This window comes from Anser brachyrhynchus (genome assembly GCF_964034855.1).
Source record: "Anser brachyrhynchus genome assembly, chromosome: Z".
Taxonomy (NCBI): domain Eukaryota; kingdom Metazoa; phylum Chordata; class Aves; order Anseriformes; family Anatidae; genus Anser; species Anser brachyrhynchus.
The window spans coordinates 27,303,565-27,320,117 of NC_137697.1; positions in this window are offsets into that span (position 1 = coordinate 27,303,565).

A 16,553-nucleotide genomic window follows, 5' to 3' on the forward strand; every position below is an offset into this window, starting at 1 on the left:
CAATAACAAAGTGGCATTGGAGACAAAGAAGTCACAATGTTGAAAATCACACTGAAAGAAAAAAATATTAATATTACTATGAAATTCTGGACAGAATAATGTTTGTTCCCTGAACTACTTAATAGACTGCAAACAGCACTATCATCAAGGTTGCTGAAGGCTAGGAAAGATTTACTGTAAGGTCTCAGGTACACTGACTGAAAAAGACAGATCATTGACTGCAATGCTAGCTTAACAATTTGCAAAACAATCTAAAAGCTTAGAGCTGAAATAATAAGAAATGCTAGGTTTTCACATTTTCACAACAGTAGGATAAGATGGGATCATTTCTTTTTACCTGTAGTCTGTGCCATATTAATGTCTTGAATAAATTGGAACTACTGAGGATTAAAACACCTCATGGGCTATAATAAGTCATCATGGTATATACTTAAATCAGCAGAAAATAACAACTGGTTGTGCAAACCAGACAGGCTCTCTAGACTGAGGACAGCAGTTGACTGTCAGTAAATATGGTGAGGAAAAGACTTTGGGATGTGTAAAAATATGAAGGTGGATCATATTTGATAATCTGAGAATGAATCATTTTTGTCTGTCATTATATTGGAACTATAAGAAAAGGACAAATGTTTAGATCCATCAACAAAAAAGAAAATTTAACTGTCAGACAGATAACCAGTGAGTATCTATAAACTTATTTTCAAGATCTTTAACAATATTTCTGAAAAATTTCATGAAACAATGAGTGATCAATCTTGAAACCAGAGTGGTCATTCTACCAGATTTCAAAGTTAAACAAAGCAAAGTAAGAAACTTGTTCTAAGATAAAGATAAGTCTCTTAAAAATATAATTTATGTGAAAGTTATTTTTAGATCAAATGATTGAACAACATATTATTATAAATATTAAAACATATTAAAATGTATGGCTTACCCTTTTTTTTTTCAAAGTGCATATTAAATTTATGACTTAAAAAATGTGTTTTCAAAATAAGTTATAATTCTAGTTCAACTCCTACTTCTTTAATTTTTTCATTTGTTTTCATTTTTTTTTTCACCTGTATCCTGTGCCATTAAATTATGCTGCTTAAAAGTAATATTTTACACCTGAGAAAATAAAATAATAATAATAATAACACTTTTCTTACTGAGTTTTTTGAGTGTTCATTTTGGAAACACAGCATGACTTGCTTCTGTGAGTTTATGATAGAAAAAGTAATCAACTGACAGATCTACCGTATTTTGATGTTAATTTTAATTAATATTAGTATAGAATATTAGTATAGATATAATATTAGTATAGAATTTTAGAATATCCTTGTCTCCTGAACCTTTTGCTTATTTCAGTGTTTCAAACTCTCACATGTATTCAGTTTTGGCCTGTTTCCTGTAGCAGAGAGAGGCCAAACTCAATTTACACAGCCTTTCATGGATACTGTATTCTTATTAGTGCTCTAGATGGTAATTTTCCACCAGAAATAAGACCTTCTATGCTGTGAAAAAGTACTGAAATATCTGACAGTGACAATCTCAGTTTCATCCACAGTCATATATCCTTGCAAATTCATCAAATATCTTTCTTATTATATATATATATTTCTTTTTTTCATGAATAAGGTCATTTTCAAGTAGGTGTAAGTGTGAAGGAACAGGGTTGGCAGCTAATAAATTACACAAAGGAGTTGAAATACCAGATGTCATCAGCTGCAGATACAGCTCAGATTACTGCCATGTACACAGACACTTCAGTAACATCAGTACAATGCTGCCAACATAAAAACCTACAGTACTATAATTTGCATATCTTGTCTGGTGACAGGGTAAGGTTGGTGCTTACTTTGACGAGGCTAGTACACCTTCAGAGGTCACTACCTCATTGTAACTTAAACAAATGGGAAGACAGATGGCTCCTGTGAATGGCCTTAAAAAACATCTTTCAACATTATGGTGTATTATTACGATTCTCTGCCCTTCTTGCAAAGATCAGACTGTCTTTCTGAATAACAAGTACAAAACTGCGAATGTTTGGAAAGCCAATTTCCCATCTAGGGAGAATTCATTATTCTATAAACTCTAGATAATTCTATGAAATTTTATAAGTGGAAACTTATGTATATCCTCTTTACTCTCCAGTTTTCTTTCTTTATTTTCATTAATTTGGGGATAACTGTTTTATACTAATTTTCAAATCATGAATGCTTGTTTTGCAAATGATTTTTTTTGTTTCTGGAATGTTTTTATGTAAATGTTAAATTAGTACTAACAATTAAAATACATGTATGGACAAATATTGCAGTCTCAAATATATAAGTTTAACTGCATTAAACTTTTGTGGAAAGGTAAAAATTTGTTAGACATTAAATACTATCATTTAAAATTAAATGAAGTTTCAAGATAGATTCTCATGTACTTTATATATAAATACAAAAATAAAAATAAAAATAAAAATAAAAATAAAAGTAAAATAAAAATAAAATTAAAATTAAAATTAAAATTAAAATTAGTTGTTCCAGATGTTTCTATTTGACGTAACAATGATACCCTTCAGAGAAATCTGTTGTTTGAATGTTTTTTTATGTCCAAAAGCATTGGACATATGTCCAAAATCATTTGATAGCCAACTCTACATTGACTAGATAGGATATTAGTCGTCATTGAATGAGCAACTGCAACATAATATATATTTAATATCTGCAAAATTTAACACTGCAGTTATAAAAATCTGTAAAGATTAGCTTTCTGTTACTGTACAGGCAAAGTGCTTACAGTAGTTACCACTTAAAATATGTACATTAGAAGTTCCATGTTTATTCTGAATGTACACATTTCACTATCAAGCATACTAACACTGAACTACTTTAGCTGAAGCATTATAGTCTCATGTTCTATTGCAGAGTTTAAAATAAATCTAAGTTCCGATATCAACAAATCTGACAGAATTTTAGAAAACACTTATGTTCTAGGTGTACTTTCAGATCTCGTTTTCCTGATGTTCATTGTTCTTGTAGATATTCAAGGTGACTCTACTGTACTGCAACAATGTACAGTGGAATGGAACAGCTGAATATTTATAATTTTACTTAATCACAGCTGTAATGAAATAGCTTTAAAGTGGTTTCATATTACAGTAGGAAATCTGAAGCAGAAATATAGTCAAACAGATACAGATGCATAGAACACAAAGGTTGTGACATTTTATGACTAAAATTACAATAAAATTGGAAATAGGAGGAAGCCTGTCTTCAATACAGTCATTCATGTACAGGGCATGGTACCAACAGTAGATCAAGGAGCTTCAGGACAGAAGAATACTGTAAAATTCCTCTGAATGTACTGAACCACAAGATTGATGCGAAATGGTCTACTTGTCAAGTGGAAGATGAAGTGGCTTGAGATCTGCTCTGTCTGATACGACCTGCCAACTGCCTGAAGGTTAGTCAGATTGAAAAGGAATTGAAAGAGTAGAACAAATCTCAAAGTCTCTTCCCCTGAGCATTAGTATTCCAAATAGTATGCTGACTATTGCACAAGAGTCCTAGTACTGGATGGCAATATGTCATTGGAGAATCTCTTTATAGTGAAAAAAAAAAAATGTATATATGGAAACAGCAGCACATGAACTAAGACATATATACACAATTCCTGTGTAAGAACACAAAGCATGCTGCCCATTATGCTGTCCATATGCCTGTGGTTCCCTTTAACATTATTCTCAGATATGGCAAAAAGAAGTCTAATCACTTCATTCTGAATAATTATTGCAATCTTGCAGCTACTTTCATTTTTAAAATATGTAGGCACTTCTAATTCCCAGAATGTTAAGAAATCACCCACTCCAACTGTTCCAACAACTGCCATTTAACAATTAAAATTTCCAATGTAAGAAACTATATGATGAAAGATATTTTACTTAAGGCCTACCTGCCAGATTTCAGGGGCAGATCTAGCTAAACTTATCTAGGATGAGGCAACATCAGGGAAACAAGTGCAAAAATCAATAACAACAAGAAAGCTATTAATATTTCTATATTCTAAAAAATATTCACTAGAGTGGATCCAATGCAGTAAATGCCATCATGTCAACTGTGGTAGAAGTTAAAGAAAAATAAATAAATAAAAAAGTGAGATAGATTTAATTTAGTCAGAGGATAAAACCTAGGAAATAACCTAGTTATTAAATAAAGCAGAAATACTTTTTCTCTGAAGATCTGATTTCTTAATCTCTGTTCTTAAGGAAGAACAGAAACAAGGCATTGGAGTAAGATTCATGATCCTCATGGACAGAACCCATAAATATCCTGATTTTACAGGACACTAGAATTACTTTTCACCCAGTCAACAAACGGACCAGAAGCAGTAACTTCTGGGATCTTTCTCTGAAATATAAGATTGATGATATTACTGATTCTCCATTCTACAAATCTATTTTCTTTTCTTCAAGCAGTTCTTGTTTCAAACTCAACTGTTAACAAAAGCTCTATGGCAATGAATTGAGTCCTTAGATATCAGATACGAATATGGGAGTGAATGATTAGGAAAAAAAAAATCAAAGTTTGTGACCTTTTACAAAAGGTCTAACATCTGTTGGTAAACCTTGCCTCAGAATTATTCACTTGGCAAACCTTACTGAAAATGTATTATAACCTCAGCTCTGTCTGTCTGTGGGAAGGGAAGGGAAGGGAAGGGAAGGGAAGGGAAGGGAAGGGAAGGGAAGGGAAGGGAAGGGAAGGGAAGGGAAGGGAAGGGAAGGGAAGGGAAGGGAAGGGAAGGGAAGGGAAGGGAAGGGAAGGGAAGGGAAGGGAAGGGAAGGGAAGGGAAGGGAAGGGAAGGGAAGGGAAGGGAAGGGAAGGGAAGGGAAGGGAAGGGAAGGGAAGGGAAGGGAAGGGAAGGGAAGGGAAGGGAAGGGAAGGGAAGGGAAGGGAAGGGAAGGGAAGGGAAGGGAAGGGAAGGGAAGGGAAGGGAAGGGAAGGGAAGGGAAGGGAAGGGAAGGGAAGGGAAGGGAAGGGAAGGGAAGGGAAGGGAAGGGAAGGGAAGGGAAGGGAAGGGAAGGGAAGGGAAGGGAAGGGAAGGGAAGGGAAGGGAAGGGAAGGGAAGGGAAGGGAAGGGAAGGGAAGGGAAGGGAAGGGAAGGGAAGGGAAGGGAAGGGAAGGGAAGGGAAGGGAAGGGAAGGGAAGGGAAGGGAAGGGAAGGGAAGGGAAGGGAAGGGAAGGGAAGGGAAGGGAAGGGAAGGGAAGGGAAGGGAAGGGAAGGGAAGGGAAGGTGTTGTGGTTTAACCCGGCTGGCAGCTAAACACCACACAGCCGTTCGCTCACCCTCCCCCCTCCCTCTCTGGGATGGGGGAGAGAAACGGGAAAGTGAAGCCGGTGAGTTGAGATAAAGACAGTTTATTAAGACAGGAATATAAGGAATATAATAATAACAATAATAATAATAATAGTGATAATGATAATAGTATTAACAATAATAATGTGTAAGAAAACAAGTGATGCACAATGCAATTGCTCACCACCCGCTGACCGATGCCCAGCCTATTCCCGAGCAGCCGGCCCCCCCACCCCGGCCAGCCACCCTATATATTGTTTAGCATGACGTCAGATGGTATGGAATACCCCTTTGGCCAGTTTGGGTCAGCTGTCCTGGGTCTGTCCCCTCCCAGCTCCTGCTGCACCCCCAGCCTGCTCGCTGGCAGGACAGAGCAAGAAGCCGAAAAGTCCTTGGCCTGGTGTAAACACTGCTCTGCAACAATTAAAACATCAGCATGTTATCAGCGCTCTTCTCATCCTAATCCAAAACATAGCACCCTACCAGCTACTATGAGCTACTTAACTCTGTCCTAACTGGAACCAGGACAGAAGGGAAGAAGGGAAGGGAAGGGAAGGGAAGGGAAGGGAAGGGAAGGGAAGGGAAGGGAAGGGAAGGGAAGGGAAGGGAAGGGAAGGGAAGGGAAGGGAAGGGAAGGGAAGGGAAGGGAAGGGAAGGGAAGGGAAGGGAAGGGAAGGGAAGGGAAGGGAAGGGAAGGGAAGGGAAGGGAAGGGAAGGGAAGGGAAGGGAAGGGAAGGGAAGGGGAAGGGGAGGGGAGGGGAGGGGAGGGGAGGGGAGGGGAGGGGAGGGGAGGGGAGGGGAGGGGAGGGGAGGGGAGGGGAGGGGAGGGGAGGGGAGGGGAGGGGAGGGGAGGGGAGGGGAGGGGAGGGGAGGGGAGGGGAGGGGAGGGGAGGGGAGGGGAGGGGAGGGGAGGGGAGGGGAGGGGAGGGGAGGGGAGGGGAGGGGAGGGGAGGGGAGGGGAGGGGAGGGGAGGGGAGGGGAGGGGAGGGGAGGGGAGGGGAGGGGAGGGGAGGGGAGGGGAGGGGAGGGGAGGGGAGGGGAGGGGAGGGGAGGGGAGGGGAGGGGAGGGGAGGGGAGGGGAGGGGAGGGGAGGGGAGGGGAGGGAGGGGAGGCAGAATTCTTAACCCTAATGTTTTGGAGAGAAAGCAAAAAAAAATTTAATTTGTTTTGAAATTCTCATTTAAAATTTTGGTGTGGCATTATAGGATAGTTGGAAAAAAAAAATACTTCTGTGTTTCATATGTGTCTCCAAAGGTCTAAAGGAAAAGCTTAGCTAGGTAAGATAGCACACAATAATTTATTTTTAATTTAAAATACGCAGTGGGGGAGGGAGGTGGATATTTTCAAATAATTATTCTCCATGGTGATACAAATTTGAGATACTTCCAGTACCTGCCAAAAGACTTTCTGCATTGCTCACAGACTGAATTTTAGGTTTCAACTCTCCCAGTTTTTCTTCAAGGACCCTAAACTCATTATCCAATAACTTTTCAAAGCTGCAAGGTAGCTTTCTGTAGAGTAAAGATGAAAGATACAATTATTACATACTCTGGAAATAGTAAAACATTTTTTAAAAAGTTGTTACAAATGACTCTTAGTACATGAAACAATTTATCGTCAAGGAGGAAAACGTTCTCCTCAAAGAAGTAGACTGTGCCCTGGTAAATGCAATTGTTACTGTTAGTAATAAGAGGCTCTTATTAGCTCTTTATTAGCCTGACAGAACAGGGTCTCATGACCTGTTTGGGATGACTTTGGCCCCTATCTTGTTTTAGCTTGCTTTAATTATTGCCTAGTGGCTAATTGGCTATTGTTGAATATGTAGGAGCTGCAACTCCATGAGCACTGTATCTGGACAAGGCCATAGGCTCCCCCAGAGTCTTGGTGTGACCAGCAATGGACCCTGATATCTAGGATGATCATGCACATTCCAGCCTGCAGCTAGGAAGCAACAAGGAAGAAGCAGGCTGCTACATGGAAATTGTAAAAACAGATCTTCCTTGTCAGCTTTGAAATCCTTCCACTTGAGTTACTTTACCAGCTCTCTGAAATAACCTGCCACCACCTTAGGTGTCTACCTTAGGACCTATGTTTTATAAAAGAATTATGCTTTCTTTGTGTGTACTTGCACAAATTCACATGTATTTGGATTTCAGAGGTAAAAGGATTTTTATTTTTATTTTTTTTCGGTAATGGGAATGAAAATATAAACTGCTTGACTTTATTGTATTTTTGGTAGAGTAATTAATCATAATGTTAATGGCATTTGATGTTATTTATTAGGCATCCACTCCTATCTCGTTTATATCTGTTGAAAATAAAACAGTAGTAATGAAATAATCTCAAGGCAAAATATACTTATAAAAATGTTTTTTCTGCATTCTTGAATGGAAATAGATTGTGTGCTTTAAAGATTTCTAGAGAGGAAGGGTATGATTACAAATCATTAAAGGCAATTAACTTTCAAAACACAGAGAGCAACTTATACACTAATTTCTACTGACAAGAATAATTATTTGTCAAGAGATTCTTAAAAAAAAAAAAAAAAAGTAATTTGGGGAATGTATTTGAAGAAATACTATGAATGAGAATCCAGTGGTCTAATTTAAATTTAAAGTTCTAAAATTAAGATACTGATGTTAAAAAATATCAGTATATCTAAAGAACAACCAAATAAATAAAACAAAACAAACAAACAAACAAACAAACAATATTGTTTGTCAAGAGTGAATGAAAGTCCAGTAGTCTTTCATAGTCTTTCAATGGACATTATTTCATAGAACTGAAACTAACCTATTCAGCTTCAAGATATTTTTATCCTTTATTGCAGGACTACTTCTATAAATGAAAAAGTCTCAGAATATTTGGTTTTGCTTTTAATCACTACTTTATGTTCCTACCACACAGATGAATATATTACTTCAGAATTTATGAAAAATCCAGTACATACAGAGGGAAAATAGTTTTAATTTGCCTAGTGTCTCCAAGCAGTAGGTACAATGCATCATAAAATGACTCAGTAACAACTGGAAATTCCAAAAGAGAAAAAAAGTATAGCAACATCAGACCTATTATGCCTTAAAACCTGCAGGAATGCATTTGGTCAACAGCTGATTTCTTCCAAGGAAGATTGTCAGTGCCTTCCTGTAAGCCAGCCTGATCATAGAGCTTGTATTTCAATATAAAATATCATACATAACAGGTAAGTCAGATATAGCAGTAAGTAGACACTTTCCAGACTACTATGGCTAGTACATTTCTTATACACAGAAATCTTGAAATAAAGCCAAATTTCCTAAAGATATTATTTTAAAATTATGTTTGTACAAAATATCTGATAAAAAAAAAAGCTAAATGTTTAACATATATTAAGTCCACCTCAAACCTAGACTTTCCTTTCCCATTGAAATACCTGAACAGTCTCTGTATAAGGATACCTACTGCATGGTGGTCCTTGTGGAATTTTTCAGTATGCTCCTTCCTGGCCAGCGACAAAGGAAGAGTGAGGTGAACTATGACATAATCGAAAGATCTTCAGAGAGTTGAAATAGGTTAATTACACATCCAGGCTTTTGGTTGCTTACATTAACTAATATTGAACTTCAAGAAATTTTATGTTCCCTTTGAGTTAATTCAAAAAAAGGAACATAATTCCTATCGGTTGGGAAAATTGCAGATATGAATGTGTTTGATCATTTTCTGTTGCTGGCAGCTGTTGTGTAATTACAACAAGCTCCAATTTGTTAATTATTCTATCTGAAGGCTGCTATTGAATGTCTTACCTCTGGTGGTCATAAACTTGCTTCCTGACCAAGTATGTTCATTGCCAATGCATAACGTTTGTGTTTGGGCAGATGCTGTTCTTTTACTCCTTATGTGGCATTTATGTACTAGCTATACTACTAGACAGTAGGCATTTCACTTTTGACTCTGTTTTGCAAGAATAAATTATTCAGATCCTTTTATTATCTTAAGATAAATTCTCTAACCTAATGATAATGTTACTTGCTCTTCAAATGTAATTGTTTCCAAATCTAATTTATATTAAAAAATAAAAATAAAAAAAATGTTATGACGTGAGATTAGGTGGATTCTTTGACTGTTTTGAACACTTAGTACTTCTCTGTCTGTACTAAAAATAACCCCTCATTTGATTAATGTTTTTAGCTTGTTTTCTTCTCCATCTTTTGTAGCTTACCAAACCTGAATAGAGAACAAAAGTGGTTATTAGCCCTGAAATGCATGCTTCTGCCCTCTCAACTGTTACATTTCACCCCCTTTTAGATACTCTAACTCTCATGAGAGTCATGTTCTCCTAGACAACGTTCTTAACTTCTTCTGGCAGTGTTTCCCAACTCTTAATCAGAAGGGTCCTAAGTCTTGCTGCAAGGGCATGAACAAAATTATTAAAGCAGATCATGCTAACACAAACCTTTACTGAACTCTACTGGATACTTACTTCAAGCTCAGTAATTTTGTATTTAAAACAATCTTGTGTCATTTTCCTTATGCAAGTTCCACAATTGCCTTATATTTGGACTTGGACTACTTTCAATGAACTCCAGTGTAATTAACAGTAGTGCAGTGAAATCAAAATTTCAGTTTAAATAGACTTAGAAAAATAGATTTTGTACTGTCCAAGAGTCACCAGTCTGAACATATGCCTCATCAATAAAATCTGTCTCTACTTGAAAAAAAAAAAAAGGGAATACTAGATGTTTAAAGGTAAAATGAAATAAAATACAAAAAGCAGCATAGCAATTTGACACTGAGTAGTTTTTTTTTGTTTGTTTGTTTTGTGCGCAAGGATATGCTTTCTTTGTAAACAGTTTCTGAAGAAGTAACCATTACTCTTGTGTACTGTGCTGAATTTATGTCAAATTAAATTCAAGAAAAAATATTGGATGGTAAATTTATTTTACAAAGAAAATTCTGAGAGCTTACTGAGCCAATGCTTATTACTTCCTATTCTCTATTAACAGAGAGCATATATCTAAGAAAGGAATATACCAAATAAATGGAAACAACTCAATCCAGTGCATTATTTTACAATACAAAAATGATACTGTAACAGTGGCAATGGATGGAAATCACATATTTTGAGAACATGTGTGATATAATCAATGCAAATTTTGAAAAAGCAATGGAAATCTACTTGTTTTGAATTTGGAACAAGGACAGTGAAGTTTACTTTTAGATAGCATTTACTAACAATAACTATTCCACATATTGCTACTGGTGGAGAACTTGTAGGTTAAATGACGACTAAAACTATTTTCAGGGGACACTCTGAGACAAAAAATACCTATTATCACAGGCCAGCTCAGCAGAGCTAGGAATAGAACCCACAGATATACCAATCTCCAATGTAAAGTACTCAGCTAATGAACTAACATATTTACTGTCATGGATTAGGCTGGAATAGAATTAATAATCTTCATGGTACCTGGTACGGTGCTGTTCTGGATTTTTGATTAAAATAGTGGTGATAACACCCTGATGTTTTAGTTGTTGCTGACTAGTGTTTAAACAGAGTCCAGGGGACTTTTATGTTTCTTATGTTTCCCTGCCAACAAGGAGGTTGAGAGTTCACAAGAAGCTGTGAGGGGAAGCAACCAGGACATCTGACCCCAGCTGACCAAGGGGATGTCCCATGCCATATGACACTGTGCTCAGCAATAAAAGCCAGGGGAAAGAAGGAAGAAGGAGTGACAATGTTTGTCTTGCCAACAAAACTTTATGTGTGATTTGTGATGCTTTTCTGGAAGTGGCTGAGCATGTGCCTGCAAATGGGAAGTAGTGAATGAATTCCTTGTTTTGCTTTGCTGGCAGATGCAGCTTTTTCTTTACCTAGTAAATTCTTTATCTCAACAGATAAGTTCTTGCCCTTTTACCTTTCTGATTCTGTTCCCCATCTCATCCAGTAAGGGTGAGCAAATGGTTGTGTGGGTCTTCACTGCCTACCATGGTTAAAGCACAACTACTAATAAAATTCAATATTGCCACCACCATAGAATCATAGACTATCCCAAGCTGGAAGCAACTGACTAGCTATGCTGTGCTTGATGTGCCCCAGGATACGGTTAGTCCTTTTGGCATCCAGGGCATATTGTTGACTCATATTCAGCCTGTTGTTGACCATAACACCCAGATCCCTTTCTGTGAGGTTGCTCTCCAGCATCTTATTCCCTAGTCTGTACAAATATCCAGAAGTGCCCCATCCCACGTGCAGAATCCAGCTCTTGCTCTTGTCAAACTTCATATGACTGGTGGTTTTCCAACCTTCTAGTCTGGACTCCCTCAAGGCAGATAACAGCTCCTCCTAATTTAGTACCATCTGTAAACTTACTTAGCATGCATTTGGATCTGGCATCCAGATTATTTATGAAGATATTGAAGAGAACTTGCCCTAAAATTGAGCCTTGAAGAACCCCACTATTGACTAGCTGCCAGCCTAATGTAACTCTATTTACGATAACCCTCTAAGGCATAGCAGCATTAATAGTATACATGTTTGTCCAAACAGCCTTCATCTATGGGAGAAGATAACATGAAAAATCCTTACTGTACAAATCATTGTCCTGAAAAAATTAAGTGAATGGATTTTTGAGTAGAAACATTCACATGCCTCCACATCTCCAGGACTTGAGATACCTATCTGTGGTGCAATTGTATAAAGTAACTAGGAAAATTAAACTAACATTCACATTTTAAAGAAAATGTACAGCATTGAAGAGGCTTTCAGGGTAGGGTGTAGCTGCATTACCTGAGCGTTCCCTAGGCTTCCAACCTTAGATGCTGTCACACTGGGGGAACCTGGTGTGCTGGCTCTAAGGAACAGTACAGAGCGCAGAGTGGAGTGGAGACACCACGGCTAGGCTCTGTGACCAGGTGGGGACTCAATTGTTCTTGTGCACACCGAGACTGATAAGCCGCACTTTTTACTACCCTGAGCCAACGACCTGCCATGTTTTGACAAATGCTGTACTCTAGTGTACTTTTGCTCATTATAATATCATTATAATACCAAAACACACCTCCATCCCAAAAGCTACCCGCCTCCAAGGTGTGACCACCCCTCACTGAGCATGCGCTCTGAATTTCTCGGAGCCTATACCTTTAAACAGAGATGGGAAAATTTTTCACCAATCATAACTAAGATATACCTGACTAGAGTCACTGAAGCTCCACCTAAAAGATAGAAAATAATGTAAATTGGCCTAAGAGAGAGGGGATGTTGGGGAAGATACTATCATTAGGGAAGATACCATCATTAGGGAAGATACCACCATCAGGGGAGATACCATCATGAGGGAATACACCGTCCCAAGGACCTCCTGACTCCTGGGATCAGTCGACGGGCTGAGCCTCTCTTCCCCCCCTCACCTCCCATTGGGACGCCTTTGGGTGAGATTTGAACACTTGATTATACCGTGTGTCTCCGTGGAAACTTAGAAATCTCTGTAGAGTCTTTGTGCCTTTTAACGCGTCAATTTCCAGGCTGCACACCTGTGTATTTCATGCATGCTCTACTTGCACAGTAAATTATTGCCAGCAATCCAAAGAACCTGTGTACCTGTTGCTGTAATAAATTGCACTTAACTGCATTTTTCCTAGCCGTGATAGTTCTCATTGAACGCGACTAGAGTAAGGACGGTTATACTTTATTGGTGAATCCGTGACCATGGTAGTTCAGTGCTCTGAATCCGACCAGACCCATATCGGTTAATGTGTTATTGGTGAATCTGTGATTGTGATAGTTCAGTACCCTGAATACAACCAGACCCGTAACGGTTAATTGGCTACACCCCATAACACGACAGAGAAATTGTCGTAGTCGGCAGGATTGCTATGGATAAACTTCTGCAAAAATACAAATGTGCCCCTTCCCAGGCAGGGAAGGAGTGGGCCCAAAAATTTTGGAAAGATGAGGAGAAAGTGGTAGAGTGCATTGAGCAGTGTCAGGCTTCACGAAAGATCAGTCAACAAAAGGGTAAAGGTGTGATTTGTGCTGTGTTAGGAGCTTGTTTGTCTTGTGCTCAGCAGGAAGCTAAGGAAACTCCTGCTCCCAAACTGATTTCCAATGTGGAATATACAGCTTTGAAATCAGAAATTGAGGTGTTGAAGTCATCATTGGCCTTTGAAAGGGAGACGGGAAAAACATTAGGAGTCAGAATGGATAAAGTTTTCAATGAAAATGATAAAATTTTGAATGCGAATAAAAATTTGTGATTGAAAATGATAAACTTGTGAGTGAGAATAATCATCTTAAACAATTGCTGGAGAGGTTTAGTCATCTGTTAAATAGAATACAACCTTCTCCTCCGGTTAAGCAGGTTCACAGATTGATGCATAGTGCAGACCCTGAAAGCTGGGATAGTGATTTCTGGTTTGACAGTGATGATGATGTCAAAGAGATTGCTGATTCTGAACCTCAATTGATTTTCTTGAGACCTTTGGTTAAAACTGAGACTACCATTGATGATGAAGATGAAATCTGCACTACTGTGCGAATGATTTCATGGTCACCATCAGAGTTGTTTAAAATATAGAAAAAGTTCTCAAGATGGTCAGGACAATCTCTTGAAGGAGGAGACCGAATTATGTTGAGTGAGGAAGAGGTAGGAGGCTTTTGGGGACCTGGAGTATTTTTAACTGCCACACCAGGAGACAATAATTACTCTATAGCTGCACAGGTGAAATACTGGGCAGGTGGTATAGATTCCCAGGAGAGAGGGGAACCCCTGGAAATTAGAGCCACAAGCTATTCTGATCTGGCTGTAGCAGTACAGAAAGCAGTCTGCATTCAGGCGATATATGAAAGAGAGGAATTCGGGAAATCCCCGATGTTAACTCCTATTGACCCAGCTCGATTAACCCCTCTCATCCATGGACTCCCTGATTGTCTTAAAATGTTCATAGCAAATACCCAGGATCGCATACTAGCTGCTCATAGGGATGATGATAGTGGTTGTAGGCAAAATCCAAACTCCCCCATTCCCACCTGGAGTGAATTTGTACAAGACATAGATAAGTACGGATGCTGAATGGGCTGGATTAGTTCATCCAGTGTTAAGTCCCAAGACCGCTCTTGGTGAGTCTGCCAAATCCACACTCAAAATCCCAGATACCCCAAATTCAAAGAGAGGTTCAAACCTAGTAGGAAACGGAGTGAGTTGTGGCATAAGGCCCTAGCTTTGGGTGCACCCCGACCATTCTTGCGTGGTGCCTCTATGGAGGACCTCCGTACATTAGTCCAATTTCTGGGTAAGAAAAATATTCCAGCTGGGGAGAATTGCCTAACTGGAAAACCCCCAACCCATAAGGAAACTGCAACTTCTGCACCAAGCCCAATTGAGGAGGCAGAAGCTCAGCAAAAAAACTCCTATTCCCAGGGAGGGCAGTGAGCCACCCTGCTCGACAGGTATTAGCAATTCAATGGCTCTCTGATGAACACTCTGACCTTATAATTGCCATTGCCGTTGGACCCCCAAAAATATTGGTAAATTTTCTTATTGACACCGGGACCCAAATGTCAGTAACTACACATGAGACAGCACAAACCCTGAGCATAACACCTGGTTAATGCAGGGTTAAATTGGGGTGGAAAAACAATGCCCCACCACAAAAATTTCACTCTGGTTGCCAGAGGAACAAAATTTAACCAGGGTAAAAGTATTAGTCAGTGCTGCATATGCTAATATTTTACGGTTTGACATACTGCATGGCCGCATGTGTTGGAACTGTGTTGGGTTTTGCGACACATCAAAGGGATTCAGACACAGTGAGACTGAGTCTGTTACAAACATCCATACCCTTACCTCCCACTAAAATCATTAATGTTTGGCAATATCTGTTGTCAGCAGCAGCACTTGTGGGAATTGACAAGGTGGTAACAGAATTGGAAGAAAGAGGCATTATTAAAAGGACTCATTCACCTTACAATTCACCAGTGTGGCCGGTAAAGAAACCAACCAGGCAATGGCATTTTACAGTGGATTACAGACAGTTAAATGCTACAGTGGATTACAGACAGTTAACATGACACTATCAGAACTACAATATATGTAACACTTGGATCCTGCAAGGCTTTATACTTTTGTTATTTCTTTTGGTGTTGTTAATTTAAAAGAAACAAAAGTGTAAACTAGTATATACCAGTAAACAGTGATCTATTTGCTGAACCATCTTCAAGAGATTTGCAATTTCTAACACACATTTCCTCTTTAAAAGAATTTCAGAAAGGAAAAGTTGTTCATTGTTCAAAAAGAAAACTGTAATCTTGTATCATGGAAGAAGACTTGGAAAGTTATTACCTTCCTCTGTTTCCAAATCAATTGCTAATTGGTGCATGATCCAAAACTTATTGCAGATCTAATTTAGACATCTTATAGCACATAGGCCCAAGGGCTAATATGGTCCAAGAGCACAGAAATTGAAAGAAGCAGTATGACAAGATCTGGAAAAGACTTGAGAATTTTGCTATGACCCTCATTCTACCACGCAATCATTTAAACAATATGAAAAATGTGTTAAATTACAATACTTGTGATAATCAGAAAACTGAAAACTTCAGCTGTAACAGCGTGTGTAGGTATTATTTCTCTATCAATGTGTGTAAATAGTTTCTTAGTTTAAAACCATTTTTCTGTTGTTAACATTGTACTTGGTTCTCATTTAAGCAAACAATGTGCCAAAAGAACTGTTTAAAAAAAATACAGAAAATATAACAAGATGTTGCTTTATTGTTTTTGTAAGAGAACATGTTGCAAGCTATTCATTGGGCTTATTATTATCTGCTTCGTATGGGCACAGACCCCATTTTTATTGACAGCACTAAAATGTATTAGTTCATGATATATAATCAAATCATATGTGCTGTAATGAAATGCAAAGATTTTTAATTAAGGAAGTGGTTACAAAATGGAAAAATACTTAGCAAGAAAGAACGACGAGGAGATCCAAACAGTCCTTTTGGTAAATACCACCATCAAATGTTTTCAGTAGGAGAAAAAAGATTTCATTTTGAATGGCTTTTTCCTTTGTGATAGCACAAAGATTGTGAAGAAAGTTTCTCTCCTGAAGAGAGATTCTTTCCTAGTACAAAAATAAATAAATAAATAATATAAATTTACCCTTGCTCAGTACTTTTCTTCCCCATCCGAACAGTAGGCAAACAAAAAATGAAATGTGGTTTTCAGTAATGTCAGATGTTAACAATCACACATCCA